Source organism: Nelumbo nucifera, chromosome 3 (genome assembly GCF_055504915.1).
Source record: "Nelumbo nucifera cultivar China Antique chromosome 3, China Antique-T2T, whole genome shotgun sequence".
In the NCBI taxonomy this organism is placed as follows: domain Eukaryota; kingdom Viridiplantae; phylum Streptophyta; class Magnoliopsida; order Proteales; family Nelumbonaceae; genus Nelumbo; species Nelumbo nucifera.
In genome coordinates, this window is record NC_142651.1 from 45,847,000 (window position 1) to 45,865,492 (window position 18,493).

Genomic DNA, 18,493 nt, shown 5'->3' on the forward strand with positions numbered 1-18,493 from the left:
CTTCTGAAGTGCTCTGGTTTCGAATCCTTCTAAATGAGTTGGAGATAGGTGTTACTGGACCTCTAAAAACTCTATTGTGACAACCAAGCAGCAATTAATATTGCCAACAATCTTATCCAACATGTCTGCATTCTTTATATGCCTTCCACAAGACAGCTAGCCAATGTTTTTACCAAGGGTCTTACCAAAGCAAGATTCCTGGAATTACTATGCAAGATGGGCATCACAGATATCTATGCTCAACTTGAGGGGGAGTGTTGTGAGACCAAACGATGTGGGCTTGGGTCTATTTAGACCCCGTTATGTTTTGAAAATCACAAGTGTATCATAAATCATAGGAAAAATTAGATCGACTTAAATCGTGAATCGTATCATAAATTGTAAGATTATTTCTATTTTTTACAAACTTGTCAAAATTAAATATAGATATGCTAAAAGGCTAACTATATATAGAAAAATGTTCTACCGTATTTTCAAGTCATATCTACTATATATTTACCTTAAACCATAGAATTTATCACTTAGAAGTTTAAGATGATATAATCAAGTTTGACTTGAAAGTCAAAATAATCCACATACGATGGCTCTTGGTCTTACATACAATAGAAATAAACTAAATATATGGACTTAATAAAGTAAATAAATCAATTTCTAGTAAGGTCTTTAAAACAAGTCACCTTGAAAAAACTAAATATAATCAAAACAAAATGGCAAAGTAGAGAACTAGTTCTTAATCGAATTGATTTGAGTTGCAATGAATCATAGGTATCATAAAATTTATGAATCAAATTATAGAATTCAAAGAAAAATTGTAAGATATTTGTAGAAAAGGATTCAGAAATAAGATTCGAATCAAAGCCCTTGGGATTCATGATTCAAATCACGAGTCGTATAATAAATCATAAGATTTTAACAGTGTTTTATTTCATTTATTTGGGCTATATGTGTCTGGACTTATTATGTACTTTTAGTTTCTTGTTGCCTCCTAATGAGGGGTAGTTTTGTATTTTCATGTAACCCTGGAAATCTCTTACATAAATGTCATTTTAGAGCTGGACAGAATATGTGTTGCTGCCCCTTTCTTCATTCTCTTCTCGTTCTTCTTCAGTTCTTCTTCCTCTTCTATTTTTTTTATTGGAATTCTTCCTCTTCTTCTATTCTCTTCAAACCTGAATGTAAACAGGTGCAAGTTGAGCCTCTGAGTTAAAGAGTTGACATAGCATTGGGTCAGGGCCTTTGGGTTGGGCCCATTCAAATTTTAGCAAACGCTCAACCCAAGACCACACAAGTTGTAGCCCTTGGTCTTGTATTTTAATGGTAGGTAACTATCAAGAGATTTTATTAAAAATATAAGAAAAGAATACAGGTTCTTTATACCTCAAAGGGTGGTTAGCTTTGGCCAACACTAATCCAAATTCACTATTACAAGATATTGTACATAATTTGGCTTTGGCCCCAAAATATGCTTACCCTTAAAGCCCTAGGTTTTATATTGGGCAAGAAGTTTGAAGGGTTACAAGTGAAGCTCATCATCTAGAGGAGTTATAGCTTAGAGTGATTTGAAGACATGTTCATTAACCACAAGGAACAGCCGGAAGATAAGAATTATGTGAAATAGAAGAGGCCTCTTAATGCCTTGACATTTCTAGAAGAAAAAGTTGGTTCATTCACCACAATGACACTGTAAGTTGCTCTCTCTCCCTCACTCACTCTCTCTCTTTTACATAGATATATACCATAATCAAAATTTCATACATTTCATAATTTTCCTACTGACAAGCTAATAAAAAATCCTTCTAATGATGTCCACCCAACACAAGCATCCATTATCACATAGGACCAACTTGAGGTCTCAAATCAAGATATTTAATACTTGACTTCCTTTGGAAGTGAAAAGGCTTAAATCTAATAGCAGTCTATGCATGACAAATTTATAATTTGGCATGTGACAGCAATTTGGGTAGATTGGGCAAGTCTTAGGGCCAACCCAATACTAAGCCCTTGGCCTGACTAGTGGTCAAACTTGACATTACAAGCTCAATCCCAACCAAACCCACAAACTCAAAAACTTTTAGGTTTCTGTCAATATAGGCTTGGGTTAAGTGGGTTTTTCAGCCCTATATATGTAGTTACTTCAACATCATAAGATATAAATTGAATTAGGCTTAAATGGTCAGAACATTGTTTATGACTGATGTGTTTTAAAATTTGAATCCCCCTAGATGTGTATATTACTACTATATTTGTAGTTTATGTCATATATTTAGCATATAACAACAATTAAATAAATAAAAAAAAAAAAACAGACTTGAGTCGGGCTTAGATTGGCCTTAGGCTACTTGATGCCTTGAATATGAGGCCAGCCCAAGATTTTGTTAGGGCTAGATTTTCAGGCTCAGCTCCAGCCTGAAGCCTTAGAATTTGATGTTAGGCCCAGATGCCCAGTAAAAAATCAGGTGTGGCCAAGTTGGGCTTTGGTCAAGCCTGTGCAAGCTATAACACATAAAAGACAGAAAAAAAAAAAAAAATCAGAACATTAGGGGAGCAAGTCAGGCTGGGTTAGGTCAGGTTAAGGTCAACCCTAACCCTGACCCCCCAAGGCTAAAATTTCGGATTGGGTTCAGGCTAAACTCATGTTGGCCCTACTTCTCAACTTCCTTTTGAAAAATGTACTTATTCCTTAGATTCTAACGGTTCATGTTAATTCAAATCAGCAATTTAGCATTATTATGTATAAAATAACACAGTTACCATGTTTCAGAAAAAAAAAATGCCTTTAAACTAAAAATTCTTGACATATAATATATAGGAATACATGTATAGATTGATAAATAAATAGATAAATATGCACATACATAAATACTCACAATAAAAAAATAATTAAATATATAGATATATACATTTATGGATGCATAGGTGGTGTAGATTGGAGGAACTGGTAGATTGGGGCTTTTCACTGGAAGTAGAGAAGTAATGGAGGAACTGGAAAGAAATTTTGAGATCCAAGAAATCAAATATGTTGTTTTCTCAATGGAAAGATCTAAATCCCCAGGTCCAAATGGTTTTACGGTGGCCTTTTACCAAGATTGTTGGGAAATCATAGGTGGGGATTTAATGGAGGTGTTTCTAGAATTCTTTGAGAGGGGTAGGATTAACTTGGGTGCCAATGCTATTTTTACAGCTTTGATTCCCAAAAAGATGGATGCAAGACAACCAAAGGCTTTTAGACCCATTAGTTTGTGTGGCAGCATGTACAAGATCATCTCTAAAGTGTTAGCCTCAAGAATTAAAAAGGTATTTCCTTATCTAATTTCTCCAAATCAGGGAGCCTTTGTGCCTGGGAGACAAATCATGGACCAAATCCTTATTGCCGATGAGTGTGTTGACTACAGAAAGGGAAAAGGAGAGAAGAGGCTGATTTGCAAACTTGACTTGGAAAAGGCTTATGACTTGGTCGTTTTAGGCTTTTTACTGGAAGTTTTGAGAAACAGAGGTTTTAGAAAAAGGTGGTGTAGGTGGGTAAAAGGTTGTGTGTCTTCATGCCACTACTCTATTTTGATGAACGAGGTAGCCAGTGGATTTTTCCCTACAAAGAGAGGTCTAAGACAAGGGGACCCTGTCTCTCTCCCTTCCTTTTTACCTTAATAGTGGATGTTTTGAGTGTTATGATTTCCAGAGTTGACTCCAAAAATCTTTTTAGTGGGTGGAGAGTAGGGAGGCAAGAAGTAGTTGTCACTCATTTACAATTTGCAGGTGATATAATTCTCTTTTGTAAGGGAGAGCTTGAGGAGATGGTTAATCTAAAATTACTAGTAAAAAGTTTTGAAAAGGTTTCTAATTTGAGCGTGAGTTAGAATAAAAGTTGTGTGGTTGGGATTAATAGATCAAATGAGGAGGTGTCTTCTTGGCTAGGATGTTAAGTTGTGAGTGGAGTGATTGGCTTATAAAATACTTAAGTTTACCTCTAAGAGGAAACCCAAAGTCAAAAAGCTTCTAGTACCCAATCTTGGAAAGACTCACAAAGAGACTAGCAAGGTGGAAGAGGAATTATATCTCTTTAGTAGGTAAAATCACTTTAATTAAGTCGACACTAGCAAATTTGTTGGCGTACTTCCTATCTACCTTCAAAGTGCCTGCTAAGGTTGCAAATCAGTTGAAAAAAGTAATGAGAGATTTCCTCTGGGAATCTGGGGAATCAAAAAAGGATCACTTAGTAAAATGGGAAGTGGTCTCTAGGACAAAAGACAAAGGGGGTTAGGGATTGGAAATGCCCAATTAAGAAACACAGCACTGTTAGGTAAGTGGTTGTGGAGGTTTCCCAAGGAGCAAGAAAGTTTGTGGCGTAGAGAGATAGAAAGCATAGATGGATTGGCAGCTAATGGATGTGATGCTGCTCTCAACCCAAGGGCTTCTCATTCCTCTCCATGGAAAGACATTGTTAGTATCTTGCCCGCCTTTTCTCCTTTCATTAGGTATGACGCTTGTTTGGGTAATAAGGTCCTTTTTTGGGAGGACATTTGGATTTGGGACCAGCCTCTAAAGGATAGGCTCCTAGCCCTCTACTCGCTGTTCTTGAACAAATTTAAAATCATCTCTACTTTTCGTGTTTCTGGAAAGCCATGGGATCTAAGGTTCAGGAGAGGGTTGAGGGAGTCAGTAATAAGGTTGGTAGATGATCTTTCCTCTTTTCTAAACTCGGTGTTTTTGGACCAATCTTGTCCTAATATTAGAATTTGGTATAAAGAGTCCTCCGGTTATTTTTCTTGCTCTTCTTTCTTCAATGCTTTAGTGCACTCTTCCAAATTATTTTACTCTTTTCCTGTAAAAGAAGTGTGGAGTGCTCCTGTAACTCTAAAGGTGAGGGCCTTTTGTTGGGAAGTGGTTCTCCAAAAAATCAACACTTTGGATTTGCTTTAGAGAAAAAGACCAAATTGGTGTTTATCCCCTCATGTTTGTAGCCTTTGCTTGAAGAGCGATGAAATAGTAAATCATCTACTAATCTCTTGTCCTTTTGCTACTCTTATTTGGGATTGGTTTTCCTCTCTGAGTCTCTATTTGGGTGCAAGTGGGTTCCTCCTACAAGCATGATGGATCTTTTTGAATCTAGCTTTTTCTGTCAACCAAAGAAAAGAGGAAGGGCAATATGGAGAACAACGAGGGCAGCAGTTGTTTGGGCAATGTGGGAAGAGAGAAATAACAGAATCTTTCAAGGGAAAGAAAAATCAGCACATGAAGTCATAGAAGGGATCATCATCAAGGTTATACACTAGCTGAAATCGCTGGACCTGTTCAACGACTTTTCTTTAGATGCCTTGATTAGAGGGCGGAGTACAGTAGTATCTTCTTGCTGCCCCTCTTTAGCTATCCAAGAGGACTGCGCCCCCCCTTTAACTATGGTTGTTAAGCTAAACTTTGATGGCAGCACTGTAGGCAATCCAGGCCCCTCTGGAATTGGGGGTGTCTTTAGAGATGGGGGGGGAGTCCTGGCCCTTTTTTTTCCTGCCCCAATAGGCTTGGAGGACTCTCTTAGAGTAAAAGTTCTGGCACTCCTACAGGGGCTCAAATTGTCTAAACAGTTGGATTTCTAGCAGTTGGAAGTGGAAGGAGATTCAAAACTGGTAATAGGTTGGATGCAAACAAACAGCTTAGGTGCCTGGTCCCTTAGACAACTTGTAAAGGAGATTATGCAACTAACAAGGGAGCTTGAAGTTTGTTTTAAATGGACTAGGAGATCAGCCAATGCAATGGCCAATACTTTAGCAAAGTAAGGAGTTAGTAGGCAAAACCTTTTTTGGGCATGTTTGTAATTTTGATGAGGGCTTACATTGTTTTTGAAGGTGACAGTTTGTACCAAGTTTTTTAAAGAATTAATGAAAGTTACCATTTCCCATCAAAAAAATTTATGGATGCATAGTTGTATATGCATACATGCATAAATTTTTTCATATACATGCATAAATACATATTTATATAGTATTCATACATGCAAATATGAAGTTAAGTGAGGTTCGGGTTGGGTCAGGTTGGTCAAGAACTCAAGCCCAACCAAACCCAAAGCTAAGTCAGGTTCATACTTTTCAACCCTAACCCAACCCAATCCTAGTTTTTCAGGCTGTTTTTGGGCTAAGCAAGACCAAGTTGCAGCCCTAAGAATACTTCTACTCATTTAGTATCTCATTGACCTGTTCAATTGCAATTAGAGGGGTTGCTAACTATAGAATATTTTATTCCATAATCAGTCAAGCATTGTTTGTACACATATGATGAAGTTGAAGACAGAGAGTGTTTTGCACCCAAAGCAATGGTTAGAATTCATATATGATAAATGATACTTTATGGAGTGAAGTAGGAAAAAGAACTGCAAATGTTTGTGCATAAGAAAATGAGAAAATATAGTTGAACAATGATAAAATAAACAAAGAGTTATGATGGTAGTTTACAACAACCTCAACAAAGAAAATAAAACAAAACAGAAAGCTATGGTTTAACTCTGAGTAGCTACATGTTTTTGGGAGATAGAGGGTAAGTCGGGATAGAATTTTGAAGATAAAATTAAACAAAAGGTCAATCCACAGTAGCAGTGGTATTGGCATCAAAGACAAGTCATAATATGAGTTTGTGCAATACAAATATTAATGCACACAAGCAGTCTTGACAAACAAAAAAATAACAGCTTCTATACATAGTGTATTACAAAATGATTATTTTCCTCTAAATATATACTTTCTAGAGTGTTTGTTTCTTTTTTAATTTGCAAAAACAAATATATCTTAAAAGTTAATTTATATGCTCTTAATTTTTGTCTTGAAGGCATAGACTCTATTTAATTTTATCAGATGGAACAAAAACTAAAACATTTCTGCACTAAGAATTTGTAAAAAAGATATTTTCACCCAAAACTACAAAATCAAAAATGAACCTAATGAATCTAAAGAAAGGAAGAAAATCCCAACCAAAGCACAAAAAGAATAAAGCAAATGGTTTTCATGAAAATTAACATAACGCACTTTAAACCAATGTTCTAAAATTCTGAAGCGTTGTGTGAGTTATTGCGCAAGGAGGTGAAAGCCTCAAGCATGTAATATCTATAGTTATAGTTGAAATTTTTAATAAGAAGACATCATATTCAAATAAAAACAGATATTTTAGGAATTAGTCCTTATTTTCAACTAATTGATTTGAAGTCAGGAATGCTTTTTTCCATAAATAAAATAATCAGGGATCTTTGATTGATTGTTGATGTTATTACATCTTTGATTGTGTACGTACAAAGAAAATTGGCTCAGGATAGCAATAAGAATAGTAACACCATGAAGTAAAAGCAAGAGGAATATGGAAATAACTGATTACTAACTCTGTTAATAAGCATTTGAAGTTCAAAAATACTCTAAATCAATCTGAGTTATCAAGTTAAGAATTGACTCTTTCACCCTTTTTTGTGAATCATCTTGTTTCGGAACTGTCTTTTGATTAGTTGTTTTTAATTGTTAAAAAAATAACAAAAAAAGAGCACAGCGAAGTAAGCGATCAGCATTTAGTAGCCAGAGCACATACCTTTAGTCGCAGGTTTTGTGGTTGAACTTCAAACACATAACAGCAGGCTTCTGTTTTCAGAAATGGAACAAGCTCAGTAAGAAGAAGAAGAAGAAGAATTAGAAGAGGGTCCGCTATCTCGTCTATCAAAGAACAATTCAGTACAGAGTCTACAAAGAAGAATAAAAGGAAAAAATAGAATAAAAAGAAAAAGAAGAAGAGAACTGTAAATGCTCGAGCAAAAAGGTAATGGAGATAGACATCTTGAAAATAATATCGCAGGGCAGCAGTAGCAGCGTTAGGTGACTTGACCTAGCTTCACCCTTTTTTTTTCGATAGATAAAAGGGGCTACACAGAAAGGTGGGGAATTACAGATTAATTATTTAAGAAAACCCTGAACATTTTGAAAAGAGAAACTTACAGATTAATACCTTTACTTTCGGTTAGTCTCACTTTGATCCCTGTATCGATTTAATACCTAAAGTAAACGAATGACCCCCTACTAAGTACGGAGAATATAATATCATACATACATATGTATCTATATATGTATTTATGTATCTATACATATATATTTAATAGTATTAAATTCGTAATTAAATTATATGAATATCATAATAAATAATATTAATTAATATAATTTTGATAAATTTTGTCAATAAATAATACTGTTAATTAGTGCTATTGATAATTACTATAATTGGTAATTACTGTTAATTATTAGAACATTTTTTAAACACTCGAAATAAAAATTACAAACATATGTCCTTATATACTGTAAATAGATATCAATAATAAATAATATTTACAAGGTAAAATTTTAAAATATAAATTGCTATATTAAATACTGTTAATTAATATTGCTAACATTTAAATACTGTATTACACGTAGGATGCATGGTGTTGGATTTGACTTTTGCTATTTAATCATTTTTTAATTAATCATATTTAAATATTTAACCATTTTCCTTTTATCAATTTTTTATTTTTTAAACATTTTATTAATTGCTCAGTTATTTTCTTATTGAATTAGTCAATATTAATTTCTTGATCAATGTTTTATTTGTATAAATTAAATTATTCAATATTTTTCTTCTTAATTAGTAAATTACTTAATCATTTTATTATTTAACTATCCATTCTATAGTGAATAATCAATTATATTTGTTTAATAATATTATAGTAATGATCTCAATTTATTAATTATTTAATAATGTTTTGTTTAAGTAAATGTTTTGAATTATTTAATCATTTTTATTCATAATTGAATAACTTTGTATTTCTCTTATCAATTTGTTACTTATGTAAATGAATTAATTTCAGTTAAATTAATTGAATTAAGGTAATTCATAGAGAAACCAACGTGTGCTTACTTTTTTGTTTTCCTAAAAGTAAGCAACGTGTGGTTGCCCATTAATGAATTGTGACAAGGGATAATTTGGCCCGACCTGGTAAACAAACAACACGTGGACACAACCTGGTGATCAAACGCATGACTCAACATCCCCGGCCACCTCGGGAGGATGGGTCAAATCCCGACCCGACAACTTTAACAGGTCGGGTCACCTCAGCACCTCAGGTACCTCGGATAGTACCGAAGCCTGGGAATCTCGGGATGACTAAACCTATCGAAGTGACACGTAGCAGATCTCTAAGAGCTTGCTAGCCATCTCTGGACTTTTCGGGATCACGTCGCGTAACCAAAGGCATTATCCTCATCTTGACCAAATCAAAAGGAAATAGTAATCCTTGTTAGCTAGAGCGATTTTCACCATCTAGTGCATAACGGACCCCTACGGATCGGTCCAGAGATTCTGGGAGCGTTTCGATAGACCCGCGGGACCCCAGCTATATAAAGGCATTAGCCCCTTATACCAAGTTACGTGCGATTTAGTGCATTCTAGCTCTCCAACTCTCAAGCTTTCAGCTCGCTACTCACCCACTATATTGACTTAAGCATCGAAGCGACCCCACTGGGCTAGCCACCCTGGGTTCTTTTGATTTACTTGTTTTGCAGTTTGACCAAACAGCTACGTAATCAGCGTTCGTGTTGTCCTCTAGCTAGGAGCATCCAAATCGCGCACAATCAATTAGCACCGTCTGGGGGAACCGTCACACAAAAGCTAAGTCTTTGCTTCTTTCTTTACTTCTTACAGTATTCAATGGCATCATCTAGCAACGCCGACAAGGGCATTGATATGGGTGTCATTGGGGGGCATGACGTCACTGATGTTCACTCTGAAGGCCCCTCGATGACCATTGGTCAAATCACCATCCCGGGAGTTTAGACATCCAGGCACGAACTTTTACCACCCAACCACTGCATGCCCCCTTACCCCAGGAGAGCACCACCTTTTCTATTCCTGAGCCTTCTGTAGTTCCCCCTGGGGCCGGGCACCAGCAGTTCGATGAGCTGGTCTAGAGTGTTTGAGTCATGCAACAGATGCATCAGTTTCAGCAGTTCCAACAATACTATCTTTACTAGTAGTACCAACAGCAGTTCCCTCTGCTACCACAACCAAACCAGAACAGGAACTAGAACCATAATCAATGTCCACAGGGTGTACGCCGATCTCCTCCTCGAGGTGTGGAGGCATCTCGGGTCCCGGCCCCTCCCCGGGCCCAAACCCCACCTCGGGACAGAGTTGGGGGTCAGCGCACACCCCCACATCTCAGAAGGTGAATCAAAGAAATCGGCCCAAGAATAGCGACCGAGCCAGGACCGACCTGTAGCAACACTCGTGGCCAAAGAACCGTGATCCCCAGATCAGCAACCGCCAACTCAGGGAACGAGGCGCGGACTCATAATGAAACCCTCTGCCCCTCGTAACGACCGACATATTGTCTGTGACAGAGACGACGCAAGCAACAGGAACCAACCCCCGCCTCGCGATAGTGTCCGGGAGCGAGAGCACACCAAGGTCGAGGTGCCTGACAACACCAAGGTAAATAGCACCAATGTTGAAACCATGAAAAAGCAATGTCATCACAAGGCTCATCGGGCATTAGTAAAGAACAGCCCGGTGAGGAGTAACCTACCACTAGTACCAAGCAAGGCGAGGGAGGAAGTGAGCTCAGTAGCTACACAGCCGGCTCTTGTGTTGAGCTGGCCCTCCTCCCTGGTGCCCGAGATCCTCACAGCCCCAAGGCTAAAAGATTTTAAGACCCACACTAGCGACCTATGATGGGAAGTTTGACCCCAATGACCACGTCGAGCATGTGTGTGGCCTTTTCTACCACATTTAGAGGATTAGCCAGACAATGGTACAAGAATTTAGCACCAAGCTCGATCAAGAGCCGGCAGCAATTTGCAGACTTGTTTATAGTGCCCGAAATCCACAATGAGCCTTTTGAACGTGGTACAGAGGGAGAACGAATCAATTAGGAGCTACGTCGTGCGCTTCAACAAAGAGTGTTTGCAGATACCTGACCTCGACCTGGCCATACGCCTCACCGCATCCCAGAAAGGAGTTTGACATGTCGAATTCTCCTGGCACCTCGGGGTGCTCCCGTCAAAGACAATCGAGAAGTTCCTCGATGATGCCGAAAAATTCATGAGGACGGAGGAGGCTCTCGGGTTCAAGGCAAAAATCCAACAGGGAGAAAAGGAGAAGAGAGATGATGAAGGGGCCAGTAGCAACAAGCATCGGCAGAGGAAGAGCAAGTGGCCCAGAAGAAGTAAGTCTCCGCATAAAAGAAGCAAATCACCACCTTGGGGTTCTAGGTAAGACCGGCGATCCAGGACCACCTACACTCCCCTCAATGCCAAACAAGGAGAGATCTTGATGGCAATCAAGGATTCTAACTACGTCAAATGGCCGCCCATGATGCAAGGAGATCCGACAACCAGGAACCCGAACGTCTATTGCCACTTTCACTGTGACATCAGGCACCAAGAATTATCGAAACCTCCACAACGAGATTGAAGAGCTGATTCACCGCAGGTATTTGAAGAAGTTCATCAAGCATGAAGATAGGGAGGCAACGGATCAACAGGCCAACCAAAGAAGGGAAGCTCCAGAGTCAAGCAGGAGGAACGACCAGCCACTTCGGCAATAGCTGCCATCGGAGGACAGGCCAATCCGTGGGGTGATCAACATGATCACCAATGGTTCCATCGTTGCGGGGTGTAGCACAGCAACAGGGAAGACCTTGGTTCGAGAGTTAGACCATGAAGCTGAGAACCCGCCCAAATGACCTCGAGTAGAGGAGCCCATCTACTTTATCGAAGATGATGCACATGGGATATAGTATCCGCACGATGACACCCTCGTCGTCAAACTCGTAATTAACAACTTTGAGGTGAAGCGAGTACTGGTAGATTCCAGGAGTTTGGAGGATATCTTGTTCCTATAAGCATTTAACAAATTGCAGTTGAGTTGAAAAGACTTGAAGCCAGTAGATACACCCTTAGTCGAGTTCAACGGCGAAGTGGTAAGGCCCCTCGGTCGAATCACAGTACTAGTCACAATGGGAACATGACCCAATTCAGTGCACTTTGAGCGCATGTTCTTAGTGGTCGCAACTCCGTCCCCCTACAACGCAATTCTAGATTGGCCCATCCTGCACGCCCTTCGTGTAGTGGTGTCAACCTACTACTTGTCCATAAAGTTCCCTACGAGCTACGGAGTGGGGGTAGTACGACTATACGAGGCGACTAGCTCGAATCATGTAAATGCTACGTAGCCACATAGAAGCGCAAGGCAAAATTAGCAGAAGATGTCGAGCTAGAGCCTTCACCCGAACATGCAGAAGAGCGAGTTGCACCGATGGAGGAAACCGTCTAGGTCCCGTCTCTAACACTGAACCAAAGAAGACTCTCCAGATCGACGCTTTGCTAAATGAACCACTTCGGTCGCAACTAGTAAGTTTCTTATTCAGTAATTTAGATGTTTTTGCTTGGTTCGCGGTAGGAATGCCCGACATAGACCACAATATAATAAGTCACAAACTTAATATGGACCCTTCGGTCAAGCTAGTAAGATAAAGAAAAATGAAACATCGCCCCGGAGCGATGAAGGATAGTTGATGAGGAGGTCGGAAAGCTCCTCGCAATAGACTTCGTCAAAAATGGTCCAATACCCGAATTGGGTGGCCAACCCGTACTAGCGAGGAAGGCCAACAAAATGTGGCACATGTGCGTCGATTACACCGACCTCAATAAAGCTTGTCCAAAGGATTGCTTCCCCCTTCCCATAATTGACCGCCTAGTATACGTGACATCGGTGCACGAGTTGCTGAACTTAATGGACGCTTGCTCCAACTACAACCAGATTAGGATGGACTTAGCTGACCAGGACAAAACAACTTTTGTAACCGAAATAGGGCTATACTGCTATAAAGTGATGCCCTTCGGACTGAAAAACGTTGGAGCAACCTTCCAACATTTTGTAAACAAGGTTTTTGAACCGTTGATCAATAATAATGTTGAATGCTATGTTGACGACATGGTCGTGAAGGCCTAGTTTTCTAATTCTTTGATTGATGATTTAAATTGTAATTTTCAAATTCTAAGGAAATTTAACATGAAGCTCAACCCAAACAAATGTGTCTTTGGGGTCACGTCGAGCAAATTTCTTGGCTATATAGTGAACCGACATGGCATTGAGGCCAACTCGGATAAGATAAAGGCAATATTAGATATGAGACCACCCCAAAAAGTAAAGGAAGTCCAAAGGCTAACTAGCCGGGTAACCACCCTAAACCGGTTTACGTCTAAATCGACAGGTTGGTGCTTACCCTTTTTTAAGGCAATTAAAAAGAATGAAAACTTTGAGTGGACTGAAGAGTGTCAGCTCGCATTCGATTAGTTGAAAAACCTAAGCACCCCATCGATTCTGATCCGATCTAAAGAAGGAGATGAATTGAAGTTGTACTTCTCGATGAGTAACGAGGTGGTCAGCTCAGTAGTAATCAGAGAAGTGGATCGGGTCCAATGACCCATCTACTATGTAAGTAAAGTGTTGCAGGCATATGAGACCAAATATCTCGACATCGAGAAGTTGGCCTATACATTAGTAATAACAGCATGGAAACTGCTCCCATACTTCCAAGCTCACACGATCGTTGTCCTCACCAATAAACCTTTAAGGTAGGTTCTACTACAGCCCGAAGTGTCAGGCAGGTTGATGAAGTAGGCTATCGAGTTGAGCAAGTACGACATCCGGTCCGAGCCACGCCCAATGACCAAAGCTCAAGCCTTGGCCGATTTTGTTGCGAAATGCACATTTAGCACGCTGACCCCTGAGGTGGCTGAGCCAGTTGGCATGTCGAAGGCGTCAACCAGCACAACACCTATCTCGGTCAGAGAAGCCCCCGACCTGGGATGAGGAGCCCTGGATCCTCTCCGTAGATGACTCGTCTAATCAGCGAGAAAGTGGTACTAGACTCATACTATACGGGTTGAGCGAGGTGAAGCTGGAGTACGCTCTCCGGTTTGGATTCGAGGCATCGAACAACAAGGTAGAGTATGAGGCATTAATAATTGGGTTGAACTTAGCAAAGGAGATCGACACAAAGCACATAGTATGTAGCGACTCCCAACTAGTTGTGAACCAAGTGAACGGCGATGACGAGGCTCGGGACCCTACCATGGTGGCTTACTTGGCTAAGGTAAGGGAACTCCTGCCGAGGTCAGAAAACGCTGAGGTCGATGCCTTATCAGGCTTAGGAAGCACCAGCGGCAACACCATGAGAACGGTATACATTGAAGACCTGCCACGGCCCAGCATTCTCGGCGGGGCAGAAGAGGTTGCCCTCGTGTTGCCAGCAGAACCGAGTTGGGTTGACCCGCTTGTTGATTATCTGCTCCATGGGACCCTGCCAACAAACCGTAATGTAGCTTGGAGGGTAGAGCGCCAGTCATCTCGATATGTTATTATCGACGGACAAGTGTACAAGAGATCCTTCAAGCTCCCCTACCTATGTTGTTTGTGACCTTCAGAAGTAGATCGGGTACTCCACGAGATCCATGAAGGCCTTTTTGGAGGACACCTGGGGGTAAGGCACTCGCCTAAAAGGCACTAAGGCAAGGGTATTATTGGCCCACCAGAAAAGCGGATGCACTCGAGCTCATCAAGAAATGCAATAATTTCTAGCGGCACGCCAACATCCTTCATCAACTTGCCGCCGACTTGAAGTATCTGACTAGCCGTGCCTTTTGCTCAGTGGGGGATAGGTATTCTCGGTCCATTCCGGCTAATAACCAGTTAGAGAAGATTTTTAGTCGTGGCAGTCAACTACTTCACAAAGTGGGTAGAGACCGAGCTGTTGGTAACGATCATAGCCCGAAACGTGCAAAACTTCTTATGGAATAACATTGTCTACCGCTTCAGACTACCCAAGGTGCTAATATCGGATAACGAGAAGTAGTTTGAGGATATCAAGTTACAAAATTGGTGTGCTGAGATGGGGATCTGGTAGAATTTCACTTTGGTGGCACACCCTCAGGCGAACGGACAAGCCGAAGTGACGAACAAGGCCATCCTCTGCGGACAGAAAGCTTGCTTGGCGTGAGATAAAGGTTTGTGGGTGGACGAGCCGCCTAGTGTCCTTTAGGCCTCCAGAACGACTATCAAGACCGCAACAAGAGAGACACCATTCAATTTGACGTATGGAACAGAGGCCATAATTCTAGTTGAGATTGAAGTACCGACCATACGGCTTGAGGCATACGACGAAGAAGCTAACAACGATTAACTGCAAACCAACCTAGACCTGATCGAGGAGGTACATGACTTGGCCTATATCCGGATGGTGGCCTACCAACAACGTTTAGCTCGGTACTACAATGCTCGGGTCAAGAAACTCTAGTTCCAAGTTGGTGACCTAGTACTCCGGAAGGTAATGGTTGAAGGGATGCGAGATCCATCACATGGACGCCCAAAAGTTGCGGAATAGGGTGGGCGAATTTCAAAAATTTATCTCCCTTCAACTGGGAATCGTATTGGCTATTTTAGAAAAATTTTATTTTCAAAGATCAATCTTGAACCATAAACCGAACCAAATTTGAAACGAAACAGTGGGAGAGGGATATACCTGATGCAGAGAAATAGTATCTCTCAATGGAGGTGTTCACGCCCAAAGAAGATTACCAAAAACTGCTCCCACAGAAGATGACACAGTGGATGGAGGAGCAGAATCAACAGGGTCCGTCCCACGAACCGAATTCTTCAGCAAGAATCCAATGGGGGCAGTGAGCACAACTTCCTATCAGCCTTTCAGCAAAGACTGATATCAAGATCCAATCTTGACCACTCCTACAATGTTGGAGAACGAACTGGCAGTATGGCAGCAGTAGGAAGGGATCATAGGGAGAAGGCGCAGTCACACGGTGTATTCTTTTCTTTGTAATTCGAGATCTAGTATCTCTGGAACTTCTGGGATGATCTTGATGGTTCGCCCCCTCCTGTTGTAGGCTTAAAGAGATCAGCTCCTGATCCTATCAGGAGTTTCCTAATTCAGATCATTATCTGAATTTGGACTCTCTTTAAGTGATAAGGATAAGACCCTTATCTTATCTGCAGATTAGATCAGCCATCTCCTGATCTTATCATGAGGTTTCCAGATCTGAATTCAGATATGGTATCTCTGAGTGGATAGGGTAGGACTCTATCCTATCAGCTGATTTAATCCCAGATCCGCCCCCTCTATTTAACTAATTAAAATGGGCTAGTTCGAAATGGGCTTTAGGCCCAATAAGTCTATGTGCTCAAACTGCTGCCCAGTTGGGCTTCTTTGTATGGCGTGGAACCCAAATATTGATCTACACATCAGTCACATGGGTTCAGCCTAGCCTTTGTTACAAGGCCTGGTCGAATACACTGTTGTGGACAGTGCACCCCCTAAAACCCATCACATGGGCTTCTATTGGACCCAACACTTACATTAAGTGGTTTCTTGGCCAATCCACCTTATAAAAACCCAGGGACTAGGGGTAGATGCAAGATTAGCCCATCAGGTATTACCATCAGTGGCCTTATACTTAACCTCTCAGCCCATAATGATCAAACACTGCCTGATAAAAGAGGACATCTCCCTTGGTTGCAAGGAACAGTGTTGCACTCTCTGCTTATATGGATCCCGGGAATTAAAACATTTTGCAAACATTTTAGAAACCGTAATGAGTTCTCAGACTGTCGGCAGTCTTGGTTTCCATCAGAGAGAGTGCATCTCCGATCATTACCTTTGTCCGACAAAGGGGCTGATCCTGTCACTATGATCACCCACTCATATGAGTTCTCAGACTGTCCCAACATACCCAGGTTTTGACCCCCGCTAAGGATCTCACTGATTGGTACATTAAAGACAACCCAATCCAACACCTAGTGCAGTATCATAATCGAGTCTAGGGGTCAGGTGTAACTTTCCAGTTTTGCCCATTAATCTCCAAGGTCCAGGGCAATATAGAAAATCTGGTCTGGTTCAAAGATTCAATTAATCCTACACTGCATGTGCCTTGGGTCTCACCCTGGCAGCTGAGACAGGCCACCCCAACCGACTTGGTGGCACATCAGTGTCAGCCTTATCAGGATAGGTCTCCCAGACCGACCCACCGGCTGTGAACATTCTAAACTAACACGAGTCTCATTAAGTGTCCAGTTTAAGGGTATAACACAGAAACAAACCACAAGAACATGAATCAAATATGCACTTTATTCATTTACAATAAACGTCAAAAATACATCATTCTAATTGAAGCTAAGGGCATACAAAGATTGTCTAACATTGGTGCCTGAGCCCAACGTAGGCAAGCTCGGTCCAAATTGGGAAGGTCCGTATAGAGTGAGATGAGTTTTCGGTGGAAGTACATACTAGCTCAAGACAATGGAAGGGAAGTGAGTACCCCGTTCTTGGAACATTGACAAGATGAGGAGGAACTACATATGAGCTTGTAAGCCAAACAAAAGTTTTTTCAAGTCCGGAAGACCACTGAGCAGGTCAGGGTGTGCACAGGAGAGTGGAGTATGAGTCACTCACAGATCCTAAGGGCTAAGGTGCCGAACTGGTAAAATATCTCAGCACTATATGAGACCCAACTGCCTCCTCGGCATGGACAACTTAAGGCATAGTCGCCTCTTCAGCATTGGCAAAAGGTCGGGCACATGCCCTATAGTGTTTGGATACATCATCTTGTATCGACTTTGGATTATTCCTACAAACGCCTAGCTCACCAGCTCGTCACCTCGGGATAATTTACACTTCGAAGAAAATTTGACACAAATGATTACATAATGGAGAACAAAATGTGCTTCATTACTTCAGTGTAAAAAGATGATTCTAGTACATTCAAAAGAAAAAGAGAGAGAATTTATTAAATCGAGCTCAAAGGCTCGGTACATGATGCATAAACAAAGGGGGTCCAAGAAAAGAGGCAGTGAATTAGACATTTCGGGGCTCCTCGCCCCCACCTTCGACATCTCTAGACGGATTGGTCTCCATGGCATCCTCAGCAATCACATCCTCATCGGCCTCCTTCGCCACTTCCTTACCAAGGTCATCATTGCCTTCCTCTTCAGAGTGTGGGTCCTTTTCAGCCTTAACAATCATGTCATTGGTGACCCCAATCGTGGTGATGGCTGTAAGGTCAAGTTCGGGGAATTCACGTCAGGTCAACCACCTGTAGAGCTTAAAGCCCTTCTGGTAGGTCCTCGGGCCTATCTTTATCCTCAGCTTACGAGATGCCTCCAAACTCTTGTAAGTCTTGATAGAAACTCTCCCAGCTTCCTTGATCGTGTTGTCGAAGATGGCCTCGTGCTCCTTCATGAGGGCCTTCTATTCCTCAACCTCCTTCATCAAGTGCTCGATCTGCTCCTGAGCCCGTGCAACATTCTCCAGCTTGTGGATTTGACCGAGGGCCTTCTTTAGTTCACTTTGAGCGTTCACGAAGGATTCCTCAGCTACTAGGGCCCTCTTCAGGTGCTGATTAGAATAGAGCAAGAGAGAATAAATAAGGGAATT

General features: G+C 41.0%; 1 protein-coding gene across 15 annotated transcripts in view; it reads right to left on the reverse strand.

The window, feature by feature from the left end:
• Window positions 1-7,897, reverse strand: part of LOC104611442 (putative ubiquitin-like-specific protease 1B) — a 33,141-nt gene extending 25,244 nt beyond the window's left edge. For 3 of the 15 annotated variants that reach the window (XM_088899947.1, XM_088899948.1, XM_088899946.1), the window contains exon 1: window positions 7,555-7,895. The gene's annotated coding sequence lies outside the window, so the exon portion shown is untranslated. Of the gene's footprint in view, window positions 1-7,554 lie in introns of all 15 variants that reach the window. The other 12 variants (XM_088899951.1, XM_088899954.1, XM_088899956.1 and 9 more) reach the window with 11 other exon arrangements.
• Window positions 7,898-18,493: the final 10,596 nt, after the last annotated feature.